Here is a 23,872-nt window from a genome sequence, read left to right on the forward strand (position 1 = left end):
TAGCATGTTGATTGTTGACAGAAAACTGATGTCATCATCACGTACGTTGTATTCAGATGTTGAGTGGCAGAAAGTGACCCAGTGCCCCACGGTTAGATGTGTTCTGACGCCGACTCTGCTCCGGAGCACTCTCTGTTCAATTTGTTTGACTTGATATGAATTAAAATTGAATGCTATTGAATATGTCATTATTATCATAAAAAAATAAATAAAGTGACCGGTAAAAATAGATTATGACGGAATTTGTATGACCCTGTCAGTCAAAATGACCCGCAACGAAAAAGTCTATATAGGCTATTGTGTATTTTCACTCAAATTGTAATGTTTTGCTAATGATCTGTTGGCTAATTTGTAATCCCTGTCTACAAGTTGGTTATAGTTTAAACATTCTACTGGTAAACTTTCAGTAGGCTACAGTTAATACCACACAAATTAACCCAGCTGTATCAGATTGAATTCATCCATACATTTTGAGATATTTCAGTCTGAACCAAAGTGGTGGCCTGAACAATGTGAAGAATCAGTTTGGCTAAAACTCAGAAACCTTCGAAGTAAAACTTAGTTTCAGTGAGAAAACAAACATTTCCACCTCCTCCAGCTCATGTCATGTGCTGAGCAGTGAGAGCTGACAGTTTGCGGCTGGTGTTTGAGTTTCTGTGATATCTCCATTTCTCCATCCTGTCAATTAACTCACCGTTACATAAATAGAGGTGAGAACCATATCACAGTGGCGGGGTTGTCATCAGCTTCAAAGGGAGAGAGAATTTACAGCAAACGTAATTAAGCAGCTCCCATGCCCCTAACTATGCGGATATGCAAACACCTTTGAGATAATGTTATGTGGATTAGTCTGAGTAGGCCTATAACCGATGAAAACTAAACTGTTAGACGTGTCAGCGTATGACAGTGCTTACTTTTCCCCCGTCGAGTGACATTTTCACACTGTTTCTCACTCAGTGTTTCTCTCTTTTCATTTTTTCCCAGCTTGTTTCTACTTGATGTAATCAACTGCGTACCGCTGTTGTTCAGCTTGGCCATTACCCGTGCTTTGCTTTAGTTTCTTTTGGGACTCACACCTCAATTTTCTCGCTCAAATCAAAGTCTGAAAACTGGACTGTCAAAAGCTTCCAGAGAAAATCATTTGGTTGCTGAAACAATATGTCAGTACGCCACACAGATGATATGACATTTCATCAAGCCTGTATTATACGGAGGAAAAGTGTTTTTAGCTTGTTATCAAAGACCAAGTAGGCAAAAATGTTTGTATTTCTTTCCCCCAGTAAAAAAACTGTTCATTTGAGTCTCACTAAGTGCAATGTTTGGGAAATGAGCTGTGGAAAGTCAGTGTGAGGCTCATTGCTTTCCTCATCGGGCACAAACACAGCCCCGGGCTCCGTCTCAGAGAGAAAGATAATAAGAAGACGTGATGTGATGGTGCATCATGTGTTCTCTACAGTGTGCAGGTAGCATCACCACAACAGCCCTCTCTCACTGTCACCCTCATGTAACGCTCCAGTCATTTTGTAGCAGAACAACAGTTTTAGTTTTAGCGTCCTGTTTCTCTTGAAGAATCGTGCTCGGCTGTTCCTCCCTCAACCTGTGTCTCTCGCTGTAATAAAACATTCCTTTTGACAACGTTTAATCACAGTGGAATATTTCCTGTGTTGCCCCCTTGGGAACAACACGGCAAAAAAAAAGTAAACAGCAGACACACAGCAACAATCACAGTCCAGACTGTTCTCGTCTGTGGCTCCCTGATGATGGAACAAGCTGCCGAGTGTTATCAGAGCAGGGGCGTCCCTCTCTGTCTGCAGGAATCTCATGAGGACTCACCTCTTATGAGAGCACCTCCCCTCTTAACACCTCTAACACACCCAACTATCTACTTTGCACTTTCACTGCACGTCTCTACCTGATCCCTTTGCCCTTATTGGATATGGAGTGTACAGCAAGGTATCCAGCTGAACTGAAGATGTGAAAATAGAGTTATAGAGCAATGTGAAGATGTGATGTGATCACATCTAATTGGTTTTGGATAGAAGCATCTTGCAAATGAGTAATTACATATAAACATTAGCATTAACACATTATTAATTCAAGCTGAATATCATCTTACTTTTGTTTTTCTCCACCAACTACTGAGAAAAAGCCCATTTCTTAAAGGGATAGTTCACCCAAAATTCAAATTTCACTCATTATCTACTCACCCTCATGTTGACTAAGGGCTGGGAGAAGTTTCAGAGTCCTCCGTGCCTTCTCTGAGTTACAGCGGGGCTCCGTGCAGCACTGCATGTCCGACGGTTGCGAACGGACACCACTTTTCTTCGTCCAAAAAGACACACCAAAAACCATCCAAATACCTCCATAGTGCTTGTCTGTAATGTCCCTCTTGTAGCCTATTGAAGCCCCGACATGAGAAATTGTTCCGAAAAAATTAAATAAGTCTATATTTCAAGCTTGTTTGTAGCGGAAGCTCCCAGCACTGCTCTTCCTGGTCCGTCCAGATCTCGCGAGATTTGCAGAGCCGTGAACTGGGTGTCAATGCAAATCGCGCAAGATTCCGGCAGAGCAGCACTGGGAGCTTCCACTACAAACAAGCTTAAAACATACTTATTTTATTTTTTTCGGAACAATTTCTCATGTTGGGACATTACAGACGAGCTGTGTGGAGGTATTTGGATGGTTTTTGGTGTGTCTTTTTGGACGAAGAAAAGTGGGCTCCGTTCGCAACCGTCATATGGACATGCAGTGCTGCACGGAGCCCCGCTGTAACTCAGAGAAGGCACGGAGGACTCTGAAACTTCTCCCAGCCCTTAGTCCACATGAGGGTGAGTAGATAATGAGCGAAATTTGAATTTTGGGTGAACTATCCCTTTAATTTGCAAGGAGCTCCTTAATGCCCAGTCACTAGTTAACATCTGACTTGTGTGAATCTGCCTAAAATAAAAGCAGACTTGTGAAATAGCCTACAAACATGTTAGTCTGTCAGGATTTCAGACACACATGTTAACATGTACGTATTTCAAAAGTCTAACTAACACATCCAGATGCTGTTGAAAGTCGACTTATTCCAACATCTCCACAGTTCCCACCCAGGGCTTTGACTGGGAAGTCGATAAAAATGTGCAACAGAAGAAGAATCTGGTATTAAGCCAGAGTACACGAAATGTACAGAGCTGTAAAGTTGTCCAAGTTTTCGCCATTCAACATGCTTGCACCAGTTTTCTGCCAGCTAATTTGTTTGTCAGTTGATTTCCCTCCTGTGTGTTCTGGGACAAGGACAGTAGAACTGACCCTCTGACTGCCAGACTTTGTGTTTGCAGCAGCCAGGCCCACCCACAGCTATGCCATTAAGCCTTAGTTGGATTAGTTGACCAGGAGGAGCAGCTGCTTGTTACCATCACCACTGGTACAGGTGGACAGCCAGGGCTCCACAACAGACCAAGGCCCAATCCCAATTCTCCTCCCTTAACCTTACCCCTTGGTTTCAAGTGCACTCGCTTGATAGATTCCCCTCACTGACGAATGGCTAGTGTTGAGGGGTAGGGAATTGCACCTACAAAATGGGACACCACTTTATACAAATTAGCGTAACAGACGTCTTCACCTACATCATGCGTATTGTTGACGTAGGCCTACGCTTCTTGCCCTCATTTCCAAAATGCCAGCTCCAGTGGTGGCGTTACCAATTTCCTTGGCTGTTTTTATTCCCCTTCGTCTGACAAATCAACGGATGTCGATCAAAAACAAAAGCTGTCAGGTAGTGTCATCACCTGTTGCTGTTGGTATGCACATGTTTTTATTCCCAATAAGAACTTAAAAATTCCTTGTGGAAATGGTGAAATTTGATTAAATGTCATGATACAAAGTTTATGAAACAAATGCAGATGGAAACAGTTCTTTGCCGGATAAATGTGAGTTGCGATCATGTTTCATGTCAATTCCGCTACGTATCCCAGCTGTTCAAAGACACAGCGGGAGTAAAGGAGTAAAAAAAAAGATGCAGGTGTGCAGGCGGACAGACTGGCGTCACGTCAAGTGTCACGATCTCGCAGAACTGTTTGGAGCGCTGCCGTTCACAAACCACCGGTGACAGGTCTCCTCCGGTGTCTGTAGTATTTAATACTCTTTTTTTTTAAATTATCTTTTTCTTTTAATACTCATGTATGCATCTCAATCGCATTATAACCACCACTCTATATAATTTGTATAATATTTACCAACTTGACTTGGCTCGCTGCGTAGGCTACTGTATGGCTCAGTGGTTTCCAGGACTCCTGTGTGTCCCCTCAATTCGTAGTGTGCATCACACGGCTCTTCAAATGAAGTGGGTATTTTAAGGGCTGAACAGCACTTCTCTTACTTGTCTTGACATTTGGGACACCCTACCACTCCACGGGAGCGTGCAAAACCAAGGGTTAGGGCTGATTTTGAGGGGAAGTGCGAGTATTGGGACCCAGTCCAACTATTGTCTTGGGCATCGATGGACGCTGCCCAGGGCTGGCTGTGATAGGCTATTTATTACAGTAAAAAAACGTGTAGGCGACCCTTCAGAGACATTAAAGTAACATTGCAGAGTTTTTCGGCCTTAAAATAATGTTTCCAGACTCATTGCAATGGTAGACAAATGGTTAATAGGATGAATCGTGCTGCCGCTGCAGCCTGAGCCGGGTCGCGTCGGCTGAAACTGCACTATGTAACTTCCCTGCACGGGTACGAAACACCGCCCGCTGCCCGGCTCATTCTGATAATAATCATTCTGCTTCGGCATTCGGGTCCATTTTTATCTCAACTAGCCGGAGCTTTAGTGAGTCCAGGTTGAGGAGAGGAAGCCTGTGGAAGCTGAACTTCATCCAGCTGCTCATTTTGTTCTGACAAGTCAGAAACACACAGAAACGAACCATAGTATTAGCGGTAGCAAGTTAGCCACACCGCACCGCGGTCGGAGATGACATCATCCAGATCAGAGGTTAGTAGTCAACCTACAGGCGCAGGATGTTGATAACATGCCACCACGGGCTCGGAGGGGAATAGCACTAGTGTATCATAACAAAATATTGGTGAAATGAACGAGTTTCGCCGCAGATAATGTGTTATATAGAGGCTGCGCTTGGGTGCCCCAAGTACTCGCATTATACGGATAGACGCGCCGCTCCGTAATTTCGTCAAAACGACTCCAAATGACACCAAAGTTATCTGGGTGAGTAAATGGTCGTATTTTATGCTAGAAATAAGGTCCAGGTTGTAAAAAACGGAAATTATCCTTAAAGACTGTAGATGGTCTATACTGTGCAGTAGGTCTGTGTGTCAGCTATACAACATTTAAAACAGTCATTGGTGTTGCTGGTTGTTTTTCCCCTCAGCCATGTTTTTTGTCGCCTCATTAACCCGGACATGGAGCAGCTAATCAGGGGGTTTTGGAAGAGTCCCTGTGGGCTAGCTTGTTTTTTGGGTTGCAAGGGCCTGTACAGGGTCTGTAAACACAGTCGTCTTAGAAATAGATCATGTAGGCCGTCCCGTTAGGTCCTTTAAATAAACGCCAACGACCACTGTGAGCACACAGATGACTCACAGTCAACATCAACTTCACATGGCAGCTATTAGCAGTAAGCTAATGAGCTGGTGGCTCATTAGAAGATGGCCGCTGACTTGTTTTACATGCTAATGCTTTACACAAATAAGAGTTTGAAAAAAAAAAACTGTGGCCAAAAAGCTCAGAAAATAAGAATTTCTAATCTAAATGCTTAGCTGCGCCGGACAGGAGCAGAGCAGCAACGTTCAGAGTTCTGCTCTTGTTTCATCAGAAATTCTTGTGCGCTGAATTATGTAGGCTTCTGGTGTGTGATCAGCTCAGATCTACAGGATTTTATTACAGAAAGAGCCACTGAGGGGAGAAAACCACTCAAATTAAAACATGTTTGGTGTTGTATTTCCTGCTGTGCTGTACTCTCTGGATTCTCATCTCACACTCTGCCAAATTTTTTTTATCATATATCAACACCAATTTTACAGCGTGTAACCTTCGACGTTACTAATTATGTTCTGGCTGACGCACTGTAGGTTCATGGAGCAAACTTCACTTTCTGATGTTTGAAGTCAATTTTTTGGGGAGTGCTAGCAAAAGTTTTGGTAGTGGAAGCAAAACAATCCTCAAGATGCTAAATAAAGATGCTGAGGAAATGACTACACTATTCTATTTGAGCCATTGTTATTACACTGCAAAAACTCAAATATCTTACAAAGAATATTTGTCTTATTTCTAGTCAAAATGTCATTTCTAGTCAAAACAAATCTCATTATACTTAAAATAAGACTCATCACATAAAATATAGCTTGTTTTTAGACAGTTTTTACTTCTTTAAAGGAGTCATCACCTGGTTTTTTACGTATCCATTCCCCCTTAAATTGCTTTGAATCAATTCTTAAAACTTTTTTTTCTTCAAATATAGAGCTTGTTCTGACACTTTTTCATACGGCAACTTTCTCTCATAAGAGTAAGCGCGAGGTTTTGACTGGTCCGGATGTTCATTGTATTAATATGTAATGAGGCACGCATTGATTGGACGCAGGAAGGACAGATCCGGAATGTGGCTGGCCCAGTGGGCTACATGCAGGCTGTATTGGAAACCGCATACTATGCTCTCTGTCGTGTACCGTTATATAACTTAATAAAATAAAATAAAATTTTATCGGTTCATTGTAAAACATGTATTTATTGATGCAAATGTGGTGATTTCTGTACGTAGGCTACAGAGCCCCGGGGCAGAGCTGCTGCTGCTCTATGTGAAGCTTCACTTTTCATTCAAACAAACTAAGATACTGCCACAATTGTTAGATTTCATCAATGAGACAAACATTTATCTCCTAAAAGAATTTAACCAGTCGGCGGTAAACCTCTACAAACCTGCGGGTAAGTTAATTAACAATTGTTTCCTCCGCAGGCATGACGACGTTGTTCGGCCGGCTAAACGAACGCTGCAGGCGGGTTGCTGACAGTCACTCCTCCGCTCCTCTGGTGCTGGCTGCACCTCACTTCTCCCAATGCGGAGCAAACTTCTAAACAGCCGTCATTTGGATAAACTAACCGCACATTGGAGATCTAGGCCCTTACTTTCTCGCATGAAAAATTATTAAAACTTAATGAAGTGACGAAATAACAGCACCACAGCGGGAAATAAAACAAGTAATGTCGGCGGAAGTCGGGGTGGTGGAAGAGAGGTGTGTTTATGAAAGCAGTCTCCACCGTGACGTCACCGTAGGAGCAGAATCAAAATCTCGTATTTTTGCGGTGTGCAGCCTCATCAACTACTCTGGCTTAAACAAAGAGCCCAAACGAAAAAACTCAGCCTCCTTCAATTTCCAGGCAAGTTTCCACTGAGGTCCAACACCAGTATACATGTTGAAAAAATGCGATTTCCAGGTGATGACTCCTTTAAAGCACTTGAAATAAGTAGAAAAATCTGATAGTGGAACAAGTTTTTCTTCCTTATTGACAAGCACAAAAAACTTGCTTTCACTGGCAGATTATTCTACTTATTTCAAATGAATATTTGTTTGAAACAAGTGAAAATTATCTAAAAACAAGTTGTGGTGTAAAATTTGCTGTTGAAAATTGTTCTGTTGAGACACAAGAATGAAGATGAAGAGCTTCTTCTCCTTCTTCTCCTTCTTCTTCTTCTTCTTCTCCTCTGTCTGTGTCTGCCCAGATACAGTGAGGCTGTGGAGGAAGGTGGGATGTGTCACCATGAACCAAATACAAGACTTCATGCATTATGGATAGTCAGTCGTAGGGGAAGCATCTTACATAAGGAGCGACTGCTTATATAATTAGATGAGGATCTGAGAATGATTACTGTGGGTGATTTGTGACTGGATGCATCTGAGAAGGTTTTTGAGTTTTTTTTTTCTCCCTTTGTTTGTACTTTATAAATCTAAGTAGGCATCAGTGAGAGTGCGATGTGTTTGCATATGCATGCCTGTATGTGTGTGTGTGTGTGTGTGTGTGTGTTTTCTCTCTGCCTGGTCCTGTGAAACGTGCCGCTGGAGATAAAGGGCTTCAAAGGCAGAGCTCGGCTAATGAGTGTAAACTGCTGTGACAGCCAAGTAGGGTTACCCCCTCTGTCTCTGCTCCATCAGCCACAACTTCCTCTGCTTGCTGCTGCTCTTTTCCACACTCCGCTCTCTGTTTCCATGGCTATTCAAACTCCCCCAAATTCCCCTCCATCCTCTTTATCTTTGGCTATTACCCCTCTCTTTATCTCTCTCACACTATTCCGCTCCTTGTCTAGCACCTTATCCCTCTCTCCATTCTCCTGAAGCCAATTAAAGGGATAGTTCACCCAAAATTCAAATTTCACTCATTATCTGCTCACCCTCATGTCGACTAAGAGCTGTGAGAATTTTCAGAGTCCTCCGTCCCTTCTCTGAGTTACATGAGAAATTGTTCCGCCGGTCAGTGCAAATCTCTCAGGAAGAGCAGTAAACTGAGACACTGGGAGCTTCTGCTACAAACAAGCTTAAAATATAGACTTATTTAATTTTTTTCGGAACAATTTCTCATGTCGGGGCTTCAATACAAGAGGGACATTACAGACGAGCAGTATGGAGGTATTTGGATGTTTTTTGGTGTGTCTTTTTGGACGAAGAAAGTTGGTATCCATTGACAACCATTATGGACAAATACTGCTGTGCGGACCCCCTGTAACTCAGAGAAGGAACGGAGGACTCTGAAAATTCTCACAGCTCTTAGTTGACATGAGGGTGAGTAGATAATGAGTGAAATTTGAATTTTGGGTGAACTATCCCTTTAACTCCTCTGAGAAAAGACAAGCCAGAAATTATCCCACCATCTGTCAACATGTCATTCTCAGCTTTTGCCAGTCTAACCCATTAAATCATCATATCAAGTGGCCAAGTCATAAATGAGAAAAACGTGTCACTTTTATTACAGCTTTATATGCTACAGCTGCATCCTCATCTGCATAAATTGGTGACCTTACTTGTACTCGCTGCACCTTCTTCCAGCTCCACACACCTGATTTATGGATTTACCTCACTGCAGACACGGACAGCACAGTTCGACTATGAGAGAGCAAGGATGCCATTATTTTCATCCTGCAGCTGAGCTACTGTTTTATAGTGATGTGAGAGTCCCTCTCATCTGAAAAATTAATCACCTGGACACATGTGGGCCTTCTCTGCTCTGCTGCTGGAAACCAGACCAACTCTCTGGGCTGGGGAAAAAAGGGACATAAGTATAAATATCTGTTATTGCCTTACTGTGTGTTTTTTCCCACTTCTTATCATCTCTGGCACATTGCAGAGAAAGAGGATTTGAGCTTCAGAAGTCTTAAAGTCAGTATAAATACTGTATAGACAGAAAGGGATACCCAGCTAAATAAGACATTGTGTAGCAGCAGCAAAGGATATTTAGATAAAAGGAATATCCTGGATTGGAGTTTCTTCTTCGGCGTGTCAAGCTGTATTTGTCGGGAAAGCAGACACTCACTCAGATCTGTTTTTACCTGCCTTATCTTCAGCAGGTAAAAAAAAAAAGGGTGACTTGAGGAGCGGAGGAGACGGGGAAAAAACCCTGTCTTTTCCTGTTTCTTTCTCCTCTTTCTGTTTTGTTCTGCCAGAGGCTCTCTGTCTTTCCTCGGGGGAATTTGAGGCTGTAGAGCTAGAGCTGGGCTGAAATGTTTCAAGACTTCCAGCTTCTATACACCAGTTGGCAATGCATGTGTGTTTATTTTCTTCTCCCTTTTTTTTTCCAACATCAAAGACACCATTAGCTTTTGCATTCAAAGCCACGTTTCTAAAAAGTTCAACCCGAGGTAAAATCAACCCTCGGTTTAATGAACCGAGCGTTACTGTACAGCTGTGGAAATGTAAGAAGCTTTCTGTACAACTCCACATTCAAATATGCATTTCTCTGCCATGGGCTGCAGAGAACATACAGAACAGAGCGTGAATTGACAGGCATGTCCCCGACCGTATCATCAAAGCACGTAGGCTTTCTGAACGATCCTCCATAGCTGTAGAGGGAAGAGGTTTCTTTCCAAATGGGCCCACTCATGCAAAACTTGTATCCCACTGCAAGGTGTTTAATATGAAAGCATTCAGAAGAAGCAAGCTGTAAGTTATGTTATGATTTATCATCCCTTTTATTTTCTTTCTTTCTTTTGTGTGAATCAGGATTGTTCTCTGGGTGTGCAGACTGTGGAGAGAAGGTGTTAAATAGGAACTGAAGCAGAGTCCATTTAAGCAAATGCACCATCATTTGGAAAACCAAACCATTTCAGAGGCAAACGTATTGTCTGCAGTTGTAATGAAAGCTGATTAGCTGCTTTACTCACATTGTTCACCACCGGGATTTTATTGTGGGGCCTTTGAATGAAAATCATATCAAGAAAACAAGTCCACACACCACATTATTATTAAAGTGTTCAAAATAGCTACTTTTACTCAACAAGGGTCACTGACCATGAACATTTTATATTAAAAAGGTTGTTTTTTTTGCAATATCCGTCCATTCTCCTCCATTCCATTCTTTAATAAAACGTTCGGTGGTAACGTTCACAAAGGTCTCAGCTGTCAGGCTTTTTAATCTCAGTAAATCACTCAAAGTTTACAGGCTCAGTTGCAGTAACAGCAATCTCCTCAGTCCCCACACCATGTTTTGGAAACCACAACACTGTCTTTATAAATAGTTTTTCTTTTCTTAGAGGAGAGGTTATTGATTTGATTTTGAATGTGAAACTGCGTCACCGCCTCATGAATAACAATCAGGTGAATAACAACCTATTTTGAATGACATTAATCATTTTTGATCTCGAAATTCAAATGAAATTTTAAAGGAGACTTTCATCAATTTAGACTGAGATCAGTTTATTAGTCATAGGCTGCGCAGCAACTAAACCAACAGTTGAGTTGTCTCATTCCCAAATCATGGCACGTGGGCCGTAGTCACTTTTTAAAGCACTTTGTGTCCCTCCACATTGTGTTCACACTGAAAATAGCATTTAATGTTACCCAGTGCATTAAAAAGAGATGCTATGGGGTTCTGGCCAAGCATCTCATTTGTGATCTGCCCCGTGTCTCGGCCTCATATTTTCCATAATATATAAGTTATAGTCATAATTTTTTTTGCTCCAAGTCTTTTTATTTATATTTGTACATGTACATACAAAGATAATGTACAAAGTACATAAATTCAAAAGTATAAATGATCAGGAGTAATACAAATATAAACAACAACCCCCACCCGCACCCGCTCCAACGGAGCTCCATCCCTGCAACAATATTACTGCACCATTCGACAATCTTGTATTGAGTTGGTATGCAATTACTTGTATTACATGAATCACATACATATCTATATTTATATAAATAAAAAGTGACACAATTAGAATAATAAGAAAAATAGTAGTTAATTAAACCAAAACAGCACGATAAACAAGTAAATAAAAAATAAAATAAAATAAAAAATCAACAAGTGATTGAGAGTGGTCCTTATGGGTTTCAAATTATACAGTATCAGTCATATAAAACACCAAAATTAGTGACATCTTATTTCTCTATATAACTTAAAAACGGTCTCCATGTAGCATGACATTTTTGAATACATCCTCTTGTAGAATAACGAATCTTCTCTAGTACCAAATGGTGTATAGTCATAGTTTAAAAGTCAATGATGAGATGGTTAATGAAATGACTCTATCAAGCTGCATTAAGATTCAGTATTTTTGGACATCCTTATTCAATCCTTTTTGTCTCGGTTGTTCTGTATCAGCTGCAGCATGAGCCTCCCCCCCAAGTTAAGTTCATCTTGGCAAACACCTCACAGCTCGACGCCAGCTTGTCTCTCGGCGTTCCAGCTTTTCTCTTGCCTGGAGGAGTTCATCTCACTGCAACCTTTGGTTTATGATCTGCCGCTGTTGGAAACACATGGCACAGCCATCGCTAACCTCTCTCTCCCTTATTTTGGTGATGATGCTCTTGTTTTTGGCCTTTCTGTATAACTCCAAGGAGATAATCTAGTGAGGCTAGATACATGTTCATGTTAGAGTTGCTTTCGTGCCAGGATTCACAACCACACAACATGGATTTGAAGCTGCTTTCAAGGTTGTGTTGCTTGGATGTCCAGATGTTGCAGCATCGGGAAAAAACACTTTTAGCTATACCCAAATTTAGCCACCAAGCCCTGTTGTGTCCCATAGAACAAGCAGTGCTGGAGGTATTGTAGTTTTGGAGCTTAACCCAATACCTAAAACACAGAATAACAAGTTATGAAATTACTACAAAACAAATGTAATAAACCTATCACATTGCTGAAGTACCTCTTTAATACTGTTCACCCTGGACACTTGCTATTACTTAATCCAAACAATAAGCAGTACAGTTATACACAAAGCTTAAAGGAGAATTCCGGTCATTTTTGACCCCTAAATCGTTGTCCTGATGGTCACCCGGGCGGAGCAAAAAACGCGACTAAAATTGATGCAGGCAAACCAGAGTTACACCATGGCTATTTGATTGTTAATGTATTGTTATATTTGATTGTTTTCTGAGTGTTTGTTGTAGTTGAAAGAATTGCCTCCATAGGTTAGCGTTGTCGCTATCCCTAGTGCCGTGTAGCCATGGTGTAACTCTGGTTTGCCTGCATCAATTTTAGTCGCGTTTTTTGCTCCGCCCAACACTGGGTGACCATCAGGACAACGATTTAGGGGTAAAAAAAATGACCGGAATTCTCCTTTAATCCACACACTAAGCAGTACAGTTATACACAATGCTTAAGATATTTGCAGTGTGCTTTCATAAAACTGTAGGTAGCACTCCTCTGCTGTACAGTTACATTCTGGCAAGTCCAGCATATTTCTTTGATCTTTAACTAGGCTGATGACGCATGCACGATAGCATGCCGAGTGGAAGGCGAGCAGAAGGACAAGGATGCATATAGGATGGGTACGAGGATGAGACGGGGAGGGAGGGGGGGGGGGGGGAGTGACAGCAGAGAGGGACAGTCGTCAGAGAGAATTCATCCTCCACAGAGAAACACCATTCACTCTCTAATCTGTTGCCTGCAGCTCAGCGGCTGCCACAGCAAAATGTAAGAGGCTGTCAAGTCGGCAGCAGCAGTTGGATCTTAATTGAGTGAAGCCTCCCAGTCGAGCCCATGCAGGGAGCTGGAGACCACCCACCCAGATGTCTGTGTGGGGAAACTGAGGGTTCATCTCATAAGTCCTAAAATGCCGAGTGAGACTCCCATTTCACTTCTGACACATTTCCTGAGGCTGCAAACCCAATCGGCGGGACCATTTCAAACATTTTGTCCTCTTAAGAAAATTGAATATAAATCAGAGCTCTGAATTTGTGAATGGACAATCTCGTGGCCTCAGCTGACGTCCTGTAAGGATACAAGGGAAGCGACAGCGGCACTCAGCTGCGCCCCAACCCGGTGACTCCCTCTTTAGTCACGGCACTGTAAACCACAACAAGCCACCAATCGATAAGCAGCCATATGGAGAAACTCCAGACAGGCTTCAGTCCAAGGTCTCGTCTCCTCAGACATCCACTGTTTCAGTCGTTGGTCGTCTCGTGAAACAGCAGCAGGCAGATTCCCTAACCCAAGGGACGGAGTAATTGTAATGCTTTTAGGGTTTAATGCTTTCAGTGTATTTATAGATCTCTGAGGGATGCAGAGTGCTCTCTCTCTCTCTCTCTCTCTCTCTCTCTCTCTCTCTCTCTCTCTGCCTCTTTTCCTCTCTTGCCAACTACCATCTTGGTGTTGTGTTCGCAGCTTTTTATCAAATTACACGGTGAGGAAACTGAAACAGGTACGACAGGCTGCAGTCCAAACATGGGGGGGACTGAAAGTTACAGAGAATTGATTTTTAGGTTGAAGCCACTGCAGACTGTGGGGGGATTTTTTTTTTCATGAACATCATGTGAAGTATACTTTACACTGTGTGATATTATCAATTGATATTGTCATGTGGTGTTCTGTTGAGGGCTGTGCTAAAACCTGTGATTGTGTACTTGTAAGGCAGATGAACAGGCCGTAGCTGGGCTTCACTGAACTGTTTGTTATGTCATGATGTTGTTTTTATTTTAAAAAGAAGAAAGGACTCGCCACACTGTAGGAGCTCCCAAATATACAAAAATGTATTAGAAGACTATAAAAAGGACAACGTTTCGAGCAGTGCACTCTTCGTCAGGTCAATAAGTAATGTATACAGAGAGGTTCCCTGCTTCAATGAATACATCTATGAATATTAGGGGGTCTGGGGTACCCGGAGTAAAAATATATAAATCAACAAAGGGGTTCCCCTTCCGTATGTAAGAAGGGAAAAAATGTCAGTACAGGAATAAACATATTCTATAAGCATAATGGCCCAAACAAAATCGAAAATCAAATACAGAAGAATAATAGTGTGCTGATAAAGCTATACAGAAGGTTTCTAAAAATATAATATGGAGAGGGCCGTGAAAATACAGTATTTTTTAAATTTTATTTTACACATCAGTGTGTTTTAGTGGTGAATGGACGGCACTCATGATGTCAGACTTCTCTCGGCCCTACAGTACAGTAGTTGCCAAATTCAACCATTCACTCACACATACTGTATACTAACACTCACAGTGATGAAACAGCCTTAGAGGCTCAGTATCTGTGTCCAAGGACACTTCAGCATGTGGGCAGGAGGAGCCGGGATCCCATTACACGTCCTGGGGAGTGTTACTGCACATGCAAATTTATATATAAGGCTCAGACCTCTCAATGCTGCGTGAGGCTGTTAGCAAACACACCTACAGTACATGTCTGACAGAACTGGCAGTGGAAAAAATGCTGTTAAGTCAGAATGCTTATCCATCATGCAATACCATCGGTGAGGCGTCTGATTGGACCCAAATGTATTCACAACAACCCCAAACATTCAGCCAGTGACATTTAGAACTATCATCAGCATAAAGAAGAACAACAAGTCCTGGAAGTGATGGTGGTGGTGTCTATTTCAAATTTGGGAGAAATTTTGTCAGTAGGTTATAGAATGAAACAAAAGTGTTTATTTTACTCAAACACATACATATGAACATTAAAACCAGAGGAACTGATCATTTTGAAGTGGTCTCTTAATTTTTTCCAGAGCTGTGGCTCATCCCCAGGTGTTTCCACTACAAGAGACAAGTCTAAATTCTAAAGGAGCCCAGATGTTATCAAAAACCGGTCACTTACCCCTGGTTGCATACGTGATCATTTCTAAGGGCTGAGTTGCTGTTAATTCTGAAAAGCCATTTACAGTACAGAACCTATCCTTGGTCTATCCACCTCCTTCATCTCAGAGTTTAACCCTGCTGCAGACACATCACATGCTGTTGCACTTTGACACTTGAGAAAATACTGAACTGCCATTACTGCGAATGAAAGCAAGACTGGCGAATGAGAAGTAGATTGATAATGGATTGAATAACATGTGCTTTTCCAGATACAGAATGAACACATCAGGTGTCTACAGCTGATATTCTTAGGCCTATGAAAAGGCTGCACCGAGAAAAAAGAGTAGCAAACAGATAAGAGGCTGAAACGACATTAGACAGAATGCAAACAGCCTGCGACACGGCCCACCTGTACATTATGTCCTCAAGTGGCTGTTTCTGTTTCCAGCTCAGCCGCAATGGACTTTCATTACCACAACTGAAACATGACATTGTGTTAATCTTCAAATGAACAATGGCTTCTTTCCTACAACATTCATCTATTATGCAGAGAGACTCAGATCAGTCACATCATGTCTGTGTTACATGTTTTTTTTTAGCTAGAGGGGTGAGCTAGCTCTTATTATTTGCTCATACAGTATATGCTTGTTTGCAAGCTGTCAGCTTCTTAGAGCACTATCTTTGTACTGCCACAAAGCCGGCGAATGCAGCTGCAAAGCAGTTTTCACCTCAGCGTGTTGTGATATCGTTAGGTGTTGCGAGCAAATGCTACTGCACTGCACATGATAGTGAGAGAATAAATCCTCTCCTAAACAGAGTGGCTGACATTTACAGTCTTTTCTCAGTCGCTTTGTTGCCGTTCTCACATCAGAAACATCTTTCTCACAACTCTTTATTCTGTTCTCAGAAGTGTTTCCCACACACAGATTAGTATTTCACATTGTCTGTACAGACTTCATTATATTCACATGTTTCACCACTACATTGACACTTTTTCAACAGTTTTTTTTTATTAGATAAATTTAAATCTGAAACTCTTCTGTCTCGTATAGACTTAGATGCATTTGCATAGTGACAGAGTGATCTGCTCAGAGGAGATGATTATTCCCAATTGTTACAGTACTCATACTTATTTTTTCTGAAGTTCTCTTTTTCTAAATTCACGAGACAAGACATTAGAGTCCTGCAGCTCTGCTGAAAAGGTTTAATTCTTAATAATTTAAGTGATTGGTCTTTGCAGGTTTTGATTCATGTGTTAGATTGTTTAATAGATTTTTGCACAGATGATTTGAGAAGTGTGTTAACTGAGAATTGCACTGAGAGTTGTGAGAACGATGATTCTGATGTGAGAATTGTATCTGCGTAATTGAGAAAAGCTAATATAATGATAGGGCTAAAGGAAAATAAAATGGTGATAAGTTTGATTTCCAAAGGTTTTTATTTAGTTCCCTGTTTCAGAGAAATAGTGAGGGAGTGAGAGTTTGGTCAATATCTTCAAGAGCACTGCTATAATGGATGAATCACTACAAACAACAGCAGCTTGGTGAGAGTATTCTTTTTTTCTTGAAATTGTGTCTTATGCAAGGACCAGGTCACAGCTCTGAAGTAAAACCCCCCTCGCCTCAGGGCGCACCACCTTTAAAGGTACCTTTTTCCATGATTGACAAGGCAGCCTTGAAGACAAGTGTTATAAAAAAAAAAAAGAATTTGAATTTAAAAAAACGGCCCACTGCATCAAAAGTAAGGTGCAATTATAAAATCCTTTCTCGTGTTCAGCCTGCGGTCTGATGAAGGCGATCCATCAAAGTGAGACAAGTCAAACGACCGTTTCATTGCACTTTCATCGTGGCTGAGGAAAAATTAGGCTGGCCTTTGCACTGTTGAGAGTGTGTGTGTGTGTGTGTGTGTGTGTGTGTGTGTGTGTGTGTGTGTGTGTGTGTGTGTGTGTGTGTGTGGCAGCGGCAGCTCCGTGGCGCTGGGTGAGGTTCATGGTTGACATCAAAATGATATGGGACACATGTTTCCTGTGTTATTACTTGTGGGATCTGTGCTGGAAGTGTTCCAGAGAGATCCATTAGCAGGTGATGTAGGTAGATTGGTAACATGTCTCCTCTCACACAAGTCTGGAATCAGTGAGAATATTCAAACCAGATAGGCTACTTGTGTATCTTCATGTGTTTATTTTTACACTCTAACTGGCTTGTTTGCTCTAAAACGCAGTTGGGAGCCACAAACTGCTTGCGTTGTAATAGCACAGCCAGGTATAATAAATGCAACAATGTTGATGCACAGAGCTCAATAAAGGCCAGAAATAAGCATCATGTTTCATCCTTGTCGACCTCGGTGTCCCTGGGTATGTCTTATCTTAATGAGTCTCCACTTCCTTGGAGTAAGCAGAAAATGGGCTCATAACAAATGCGGCTCATGTCTGTCTGTACTGGAGAGAGTGGAGAGTAGCTGTGGTATAATATCTATCTATCTATCTATCTATCTATCTATCTATCTATCTATCTATCTATCTATCTATCTATCTATCTATCTATCTATCTATCTATCTATCTATCTATCTATCTATCTATCTATCTATCTATCTATCTATCTATCTATCTATATCTATCTATCTATCTATCTATCTATCTATCTATCTATCTATCATCTTTTCTGCTCAGCAGATGTTCAAAGTTCCAAAGTTGGACAAAGTCCAGCTGTACTGTGTGGCCTCAGGGAGACTGAGTCCTGTACTCACCACCTGCACCAGAAGGATCCGGATCCTGAGCCAAACCTCAGGTTCATTTTGGATGAATAGAATAATCTGAAAGAAAAGCTTCAGCTCAAATCAGTGCTTCTTCCTGTGTTTTGCAGACTTTTATTTCACAGATAAGCTTATCGCCAGAGAGCGAGGACGCAAAAATAAATACTAGCATTCAAAGACTGGCTCCAGCAGTATGTGCTGCAGCTTGCTGACGCTCATTCTGTATTGTTTTTTCATTCATTCATGTGTTTTTTTGTGCGCATTGTGATATTCAGTAACAAATGAGAGCTTGCTTGCACAAACAATACAGACCTTTACTGTCTATAGATGGAAATTCAAACCCTGTAAGTTAAAGCTGAATGTTGGTTGTTTTAGCAGCAACTCAGATTATTTATGATCATTTTCGCGATTTTTAAAGATCCCATGACACTTATTTGTGTCTAGATTTGTTTGGAGAACACATTTGCTTCCTTTTTTTCTGTTGCAGGTTTGAATTTTGCTCTTTTCATCCAGGACTTCTTATTGATGGATCGGTGCTATTGTGTGTGCAATGTGAGAGTTTTTTCATTTGCATAAATGTGGTGAATATGCTCAGCCTATTTTTAGATGCGGCTCTGTGGCTCCAGCAGTGTTTGTTCTTTTGTCCACTGTTTTGGTCCAGACTAAGATTTCTCAATGAGTGTTACACATGAATTGCAACAGTTGTAAAGATACTCCTGATCCCCAAAATGATGAGTCCTACTGACATTTATGATCCAATAATGTTTTCCCTTAAACCTCCATGTGCAGCGTCACTGTGGGGGTTAGCATGGTAACAAACTAAACCTTTGGTGAACATTTTACAGATGCATTGCTAATATATGTCACATTACGTAAATTAATGATCCAAATAAATTATTCATGTAATTATATAATACAGTATATAATATATATAATATAATACTGCATTACAGTAAATTGTGATGAACCTCTGAATAAGCCTGTACTAGCTTAGAATGGGCTCTGTTCTGGACATGGAAACTTACCAAACATAAAATCCAATACGTTGCAGTTGTCCTCACATATAGACTCTTCCTTTATGGTGTGCATAATTGAGTTCATACAAATGGAGATGTTTTTCAGTGCTTCAATGGCCGTGTGTGAATGCACAACATCATCAGGGACATTGAATCATTCTAACGGAGGTCACTGATGATATTTATTCAGGTAAAGGCCATTATCCTTGGATTTCCTTCATTACATACTGTATATAGTAGGAGATGAAAGAAGAGGCTGAGACATTTGGGAAGGATCTTTGATTCAAAGAGGCTACAAAAGGCTGAAAAGTTAGATATCTTGTACATTCAGTTTATGCCTGTGTTTTCTTTCTCAGCTTTTGGCTGTTAAATTTTTTAGAGGTAAACTCAACATAGCTTTAAGGATGCTGTTGGACACAGTTCACATTTCAGAGCAGTACCTGCAAACTTCAGTCAGCCAATACTTCATAAAAAGAATATAAAAAAAGAAAACAAAACAAGAGGTGAAGTCTCCAAGGTGTGAAACATTCTTTCCTCCAAGAAGTGGAAACACGTTTCATAACTCCCCAGAGCTGCTCGTCTTCAGTGGTGCAACACTGAAGCAGTTATTTACTGTATCTGTTTATTCTGTCAGCCATTTGCACTTCAGTTCAGACATTTGTATCCTCTGCAGCCCGTCCTTCCTGCTGCTGCTTCCCACTGGAGAGATTTGGGGCTGTTTGTCAGCTTTGAAAATCAACTATCTCTGCAGAAGTTTAGCCAGCAGTTTTAGCATGCCAAGCTCTTCCACTTAAAACAAAAAACGATGAAGACTAAAATAGATATTATCCAAAATGACATGTTGGTCAACAGGAGTACCAATGAAATACCAAAATCAGAAATACCTTACTGTACATTGGATTTTACAATGTTATTTTGTTACAGTGAAATGAACTTCATAGCAAAGCCTGGCTCAACAGATAATAGCAAAAGTTGACTTTACATGCCAAAAATGGAGAATTGACAGAGGGGGGGTTTGTCAATTCAGATCACAAACATTTTCTCTGTCGCAAAAAAAGAATCATAAAAAGCACTTCCACTCTGCTTTATATTATTTTGCTATTTATTTTCCACCTTTTGAGGCATAATACATTATCTCAATAAGCATCAGTCTATTTCATCCCTCTTGGCGTATTGCCTTCCAAAACCAACAGCACTTTTATCTCTACATTCTCTCTGACGTAATCATGTTACCATTCGTGGCTGAGCATCAGGGTTTGCAAACATGTTGTAATGAATGCCAATCCAGCATTAGAAATGAAAGGATGCACTACTAGCTAACTAATATAAGCCTTCATACTTGACGCAATCTAATGCAGAAACTCAGATGGTAAGAAAATAAACACAGTTATCTCCTGTTACTTACATCGAGCTCTAGTGGAGAAATTGGGACAGAGACTTGATGACTGCTTATAGCAAATAACTAATTGTAACATTTAGGTGATACAGAAATGGCCGTTTGTCCTGTTTGTTGCGCCAAGTTGTCACGAGCTGCAACACGAGTTTACCCGAGTAAGGAAAACGAATTTGATTGGTCGTTATCGAGCGGGCGGGACATTCAAAGCTTGGGGCGAGACCGAGCTCGGTGTGTGTGTGTGTGTCTCAGACGTTTGAATGATGGATGACAGATCCAATATCAGTGGCTGATGAATCATGAGCAGGCTGACGTATAATCCGTGCGCCTGCATTATCCAATACGGGAAAAAAAAATACCACACTTTCATCCCGGATTTAATCAAAAATAGAATTTTGCACAAAGTTTGGCCTACATCGTCTGATAGATGAGTTAGCTATTACACTCATTTTATGACCCAGAGTGGGCTCAAATTCAATTTTCTTTTCTGTACACTAGGGGTAACGGTTTCGTCCCGTGCCGCCACGGTACGGGGGTCACGGTTCGGTGCACACAGTCACACGACGAATACGTCTGAATGAGAGGAGGAGTCGAGTGCTCACTCCAATCTAGGTGGCGGTAATGAGCCACGAAGCTGCCTGCAACTGTCATAACAGACGAAGAAGAGAAGTTTTTTTAATTATAGGAACAATGCACAGACGTTTGGACTTTATGTAGCTAAATAACTTTGTCTCAGTCCGCTGCTGTTACACACCACTCAGGCCAGCTGTGGTCACATGAGTTATTACAATGTTTCCATTTTGTTGTTTTCGCGCGTTTCTTCTTTTTCTCACAAGTTGTGGTTTTTACTGGCAAAACGAGCCAGTTAGAAATTAATAAAGGAAAAGAAAAAATAATATCCAGGAGACTTTATCGTCCTCAGGATGTGCGCGGCAGCGCGAGGGAGGATCAGCTGGTCAGGTTTAGTGATGTCATGGCTGTCAGCTCCACATCTGTCAGCAGGTCCGCTCGACCGCTCCACACTTCACAAACTTTAGGAATAAGCTAGATGTTGATTTTGTAAACAGACAGTGACATGCTGGAAATAAGCAGACACCATACTCGCCCTCGTTAATATTGATTATTGAATTACACGTGACGTCATAAATCTCTCGCCGCTGTAGTCCGGTTCATCACCTGTCTCTGTGGGTGTGTAGGCTACGTCATCTCCAGGTGGAACCACTGTAACAACTGTAAAACACCTGGAATTGATAATAACTAAAGGCATATCACCAAAGCTGAACTATAGGCTATTAATTAATCTTTTCCTCGCATTTTTTCAAAGTAAACTTCCCTTCGCTCACCGGCAGAGCAGAAGTTGCACTTTCTAAGATGGTGCACTTGGTCCACAGTGTTTGTGGATGAAGCTGGAGAAGCTCCGCTCAGCTGTGCATTCACGTGGGCACCATATGGCCGGAGAGACTTGAATTGGGACTATTTACTGGGCTGCACTATAGACAGAGTAGCATTAGATTTGTTTTAAAATGAAAGATTCTTCTAGCCTATGTTTTATTGGTTTATTTAATTTGATGTGGGTGGGACCGGGGGAATTATTGAAACCAGGACAGCGGCCTATGGTGATCAGCGACCGGTAGAGCAGGGCAGGGGCATAAAGTGGGGGGGCCAATGGCCCCACCGCCATTGGTCGGCGCTATTTCACGGATGCGCGCTGCGTTGCTAGAAACGCATCAAACACGTAGCGCATGTTGACATATGTGTGATTCCACAACTTTAAATAAAGTTGAGGAAAAACAAAAGACATATGTGAGATTCCTAACGACACCATCATTTTGTTGTCTGGTCTAATCTGAGGTTATCGTGTTGAATTTAGTCGACTTTAGTTGCACCTTGCAGACAAACATTATTGTGAGTGAGACAATAAAAACTCACACTTGTGTAATTCCCACACAAACAGGATTGTGAAAACAGACGAACCAACTGAGAAACATTAATGAGCCTCGGAGCTGCAGATAGTTTTAGTTGAACCCTTAAAGAGAGCGAGGCTAGCTCTCCATATGCTAAGCTAAGCTAATTGCCTCCTGGGTGTAGTTTCATACTCAGACAAGAGAGTCGTTAATTGTTAATTTTTTCTCATCCAACTCTCAGCAGGAAGGTAAATAAGGATATTTCCCCAAAAGTGGAATTATTCCCTCAACATAGGTTGTATTTTTAATAATAGAGAAATAAAAAGACTTTATCAGTGACTACTGATTCATGAAGTAGGTAAATATAGCCCCGCTGTTCCCTGCAGCAGAGAGGATATACTGTTTTTACAGTAAGCATGCAATGTAATGCACTATTTATGAACGCTCATGTCAAATTTATTGCAGCTGTATTTTAGTACAAGGATATGTGCGTTCACATGTGTGTGTCCATACTGGTGCATTTTGTTGAGCGTGTTTTTTTGTTTTTTTTTACCCCAGATGGTCGCTAAGCCCATGTAGCTCCCACAGTTATCAATGCAAGCTGGAATTATGCAGGCGCTCTTAAATTCTGCAAACAACCCTTAATTCTTAATTTAGATATTAATTAGTCTCCCTGTTACTTGGCAAAGCCCTGTGATTTCCCCTGACACCAGGCATGTTCATAACTGGGGCGTCTGCTGCCTCACGCTGCAGAGGAGCATGTCGACGATGTAGGAGACTCAATAACATGATTGAAACAAGTTCATTAACTGAGACCAGACACTGCAGTGGGCCTGAGAAGGAACGTCATCATCAGCTGGAAGTGAAAACACATAGAAACTGTAGTCATTCAGTCTGTGAGATCTGTGTTAACTGCTGGGACCCTGGGTAATATTATAATATAATTTGATTGCACTAATGGTCTGTGAAACACTGCAGCCTATATGCAGTATTGTATTATGAATGTAATAGCCCTCTCTATTGGTTAGCTGCACTAACCAAGACATTTACATGATAAATACTATCACTTGAACTATTTTCTTCATGAATTCATCCGAGGATTTTCTTGATGATTGCTCGTTCTGATGCCTAATGTGACATCATCTACATTTTATTTAGGCTACTATAGCAAATCTTACAACCACTGAATGTTGCATATTTGCTTGAGAACCTATTTAACGCTACACCATGTAAGTTCAGCTGTGAGCTCCCATCACTGTCTTTGGCCTTCTGTGATTGTTTAGAAGCAAAAGGCTCACTTAGAAACTTTATGAGGAAGTATCTCAGCACTGCTGCCAGGCCAGTGAATGTGGGTCACAGCAGCCTTTAACAGCACAATGAAATATGACCATATAATTCAATAAAAATATATATTTAAACATGGTATACTGCGGTTCTAAATCAATAAATGCTTATCAAAATGGTTGCAGATTAAACTTTCCTCAATCAGTTAATCAATTACTTGATCGTTCCAGCTCCACACACCACTTATATATCACTTGGTATTATCATGGCGGATGTCTGTGTTTGGTCAGCTTAAATGTGTGACAGT

General features: G+C 41.3%; 1 protein-coding gene across 1 annotated transcript in view; it reads left to right on the forward strand.

Annotated features, from left to right (window-relative positions):
- gpr158b (G protein-coupled receptor 158b) overlaps positions 1 to 23,872 on the forward strand; it is an 83,078-nt gene that overhangs the window by 13,580 nt on the left and 45,626 nt on the right. The gene's annotated exons all lie outside the window — the stretch shown is intronic.

This window comes from Trachurus japonicus, chromosome 17 (assembly GCF_045865225.1).
Source record: "Trachurus japonicus isolate A0001 chromosome 17, Traja_1.0".
Lineage (NCBI taxonomy): Eukaryota > Metazoa > Chordata > Actinopteri > Carangiformes > Carangidae > Trachurus > Trachurus japonicus.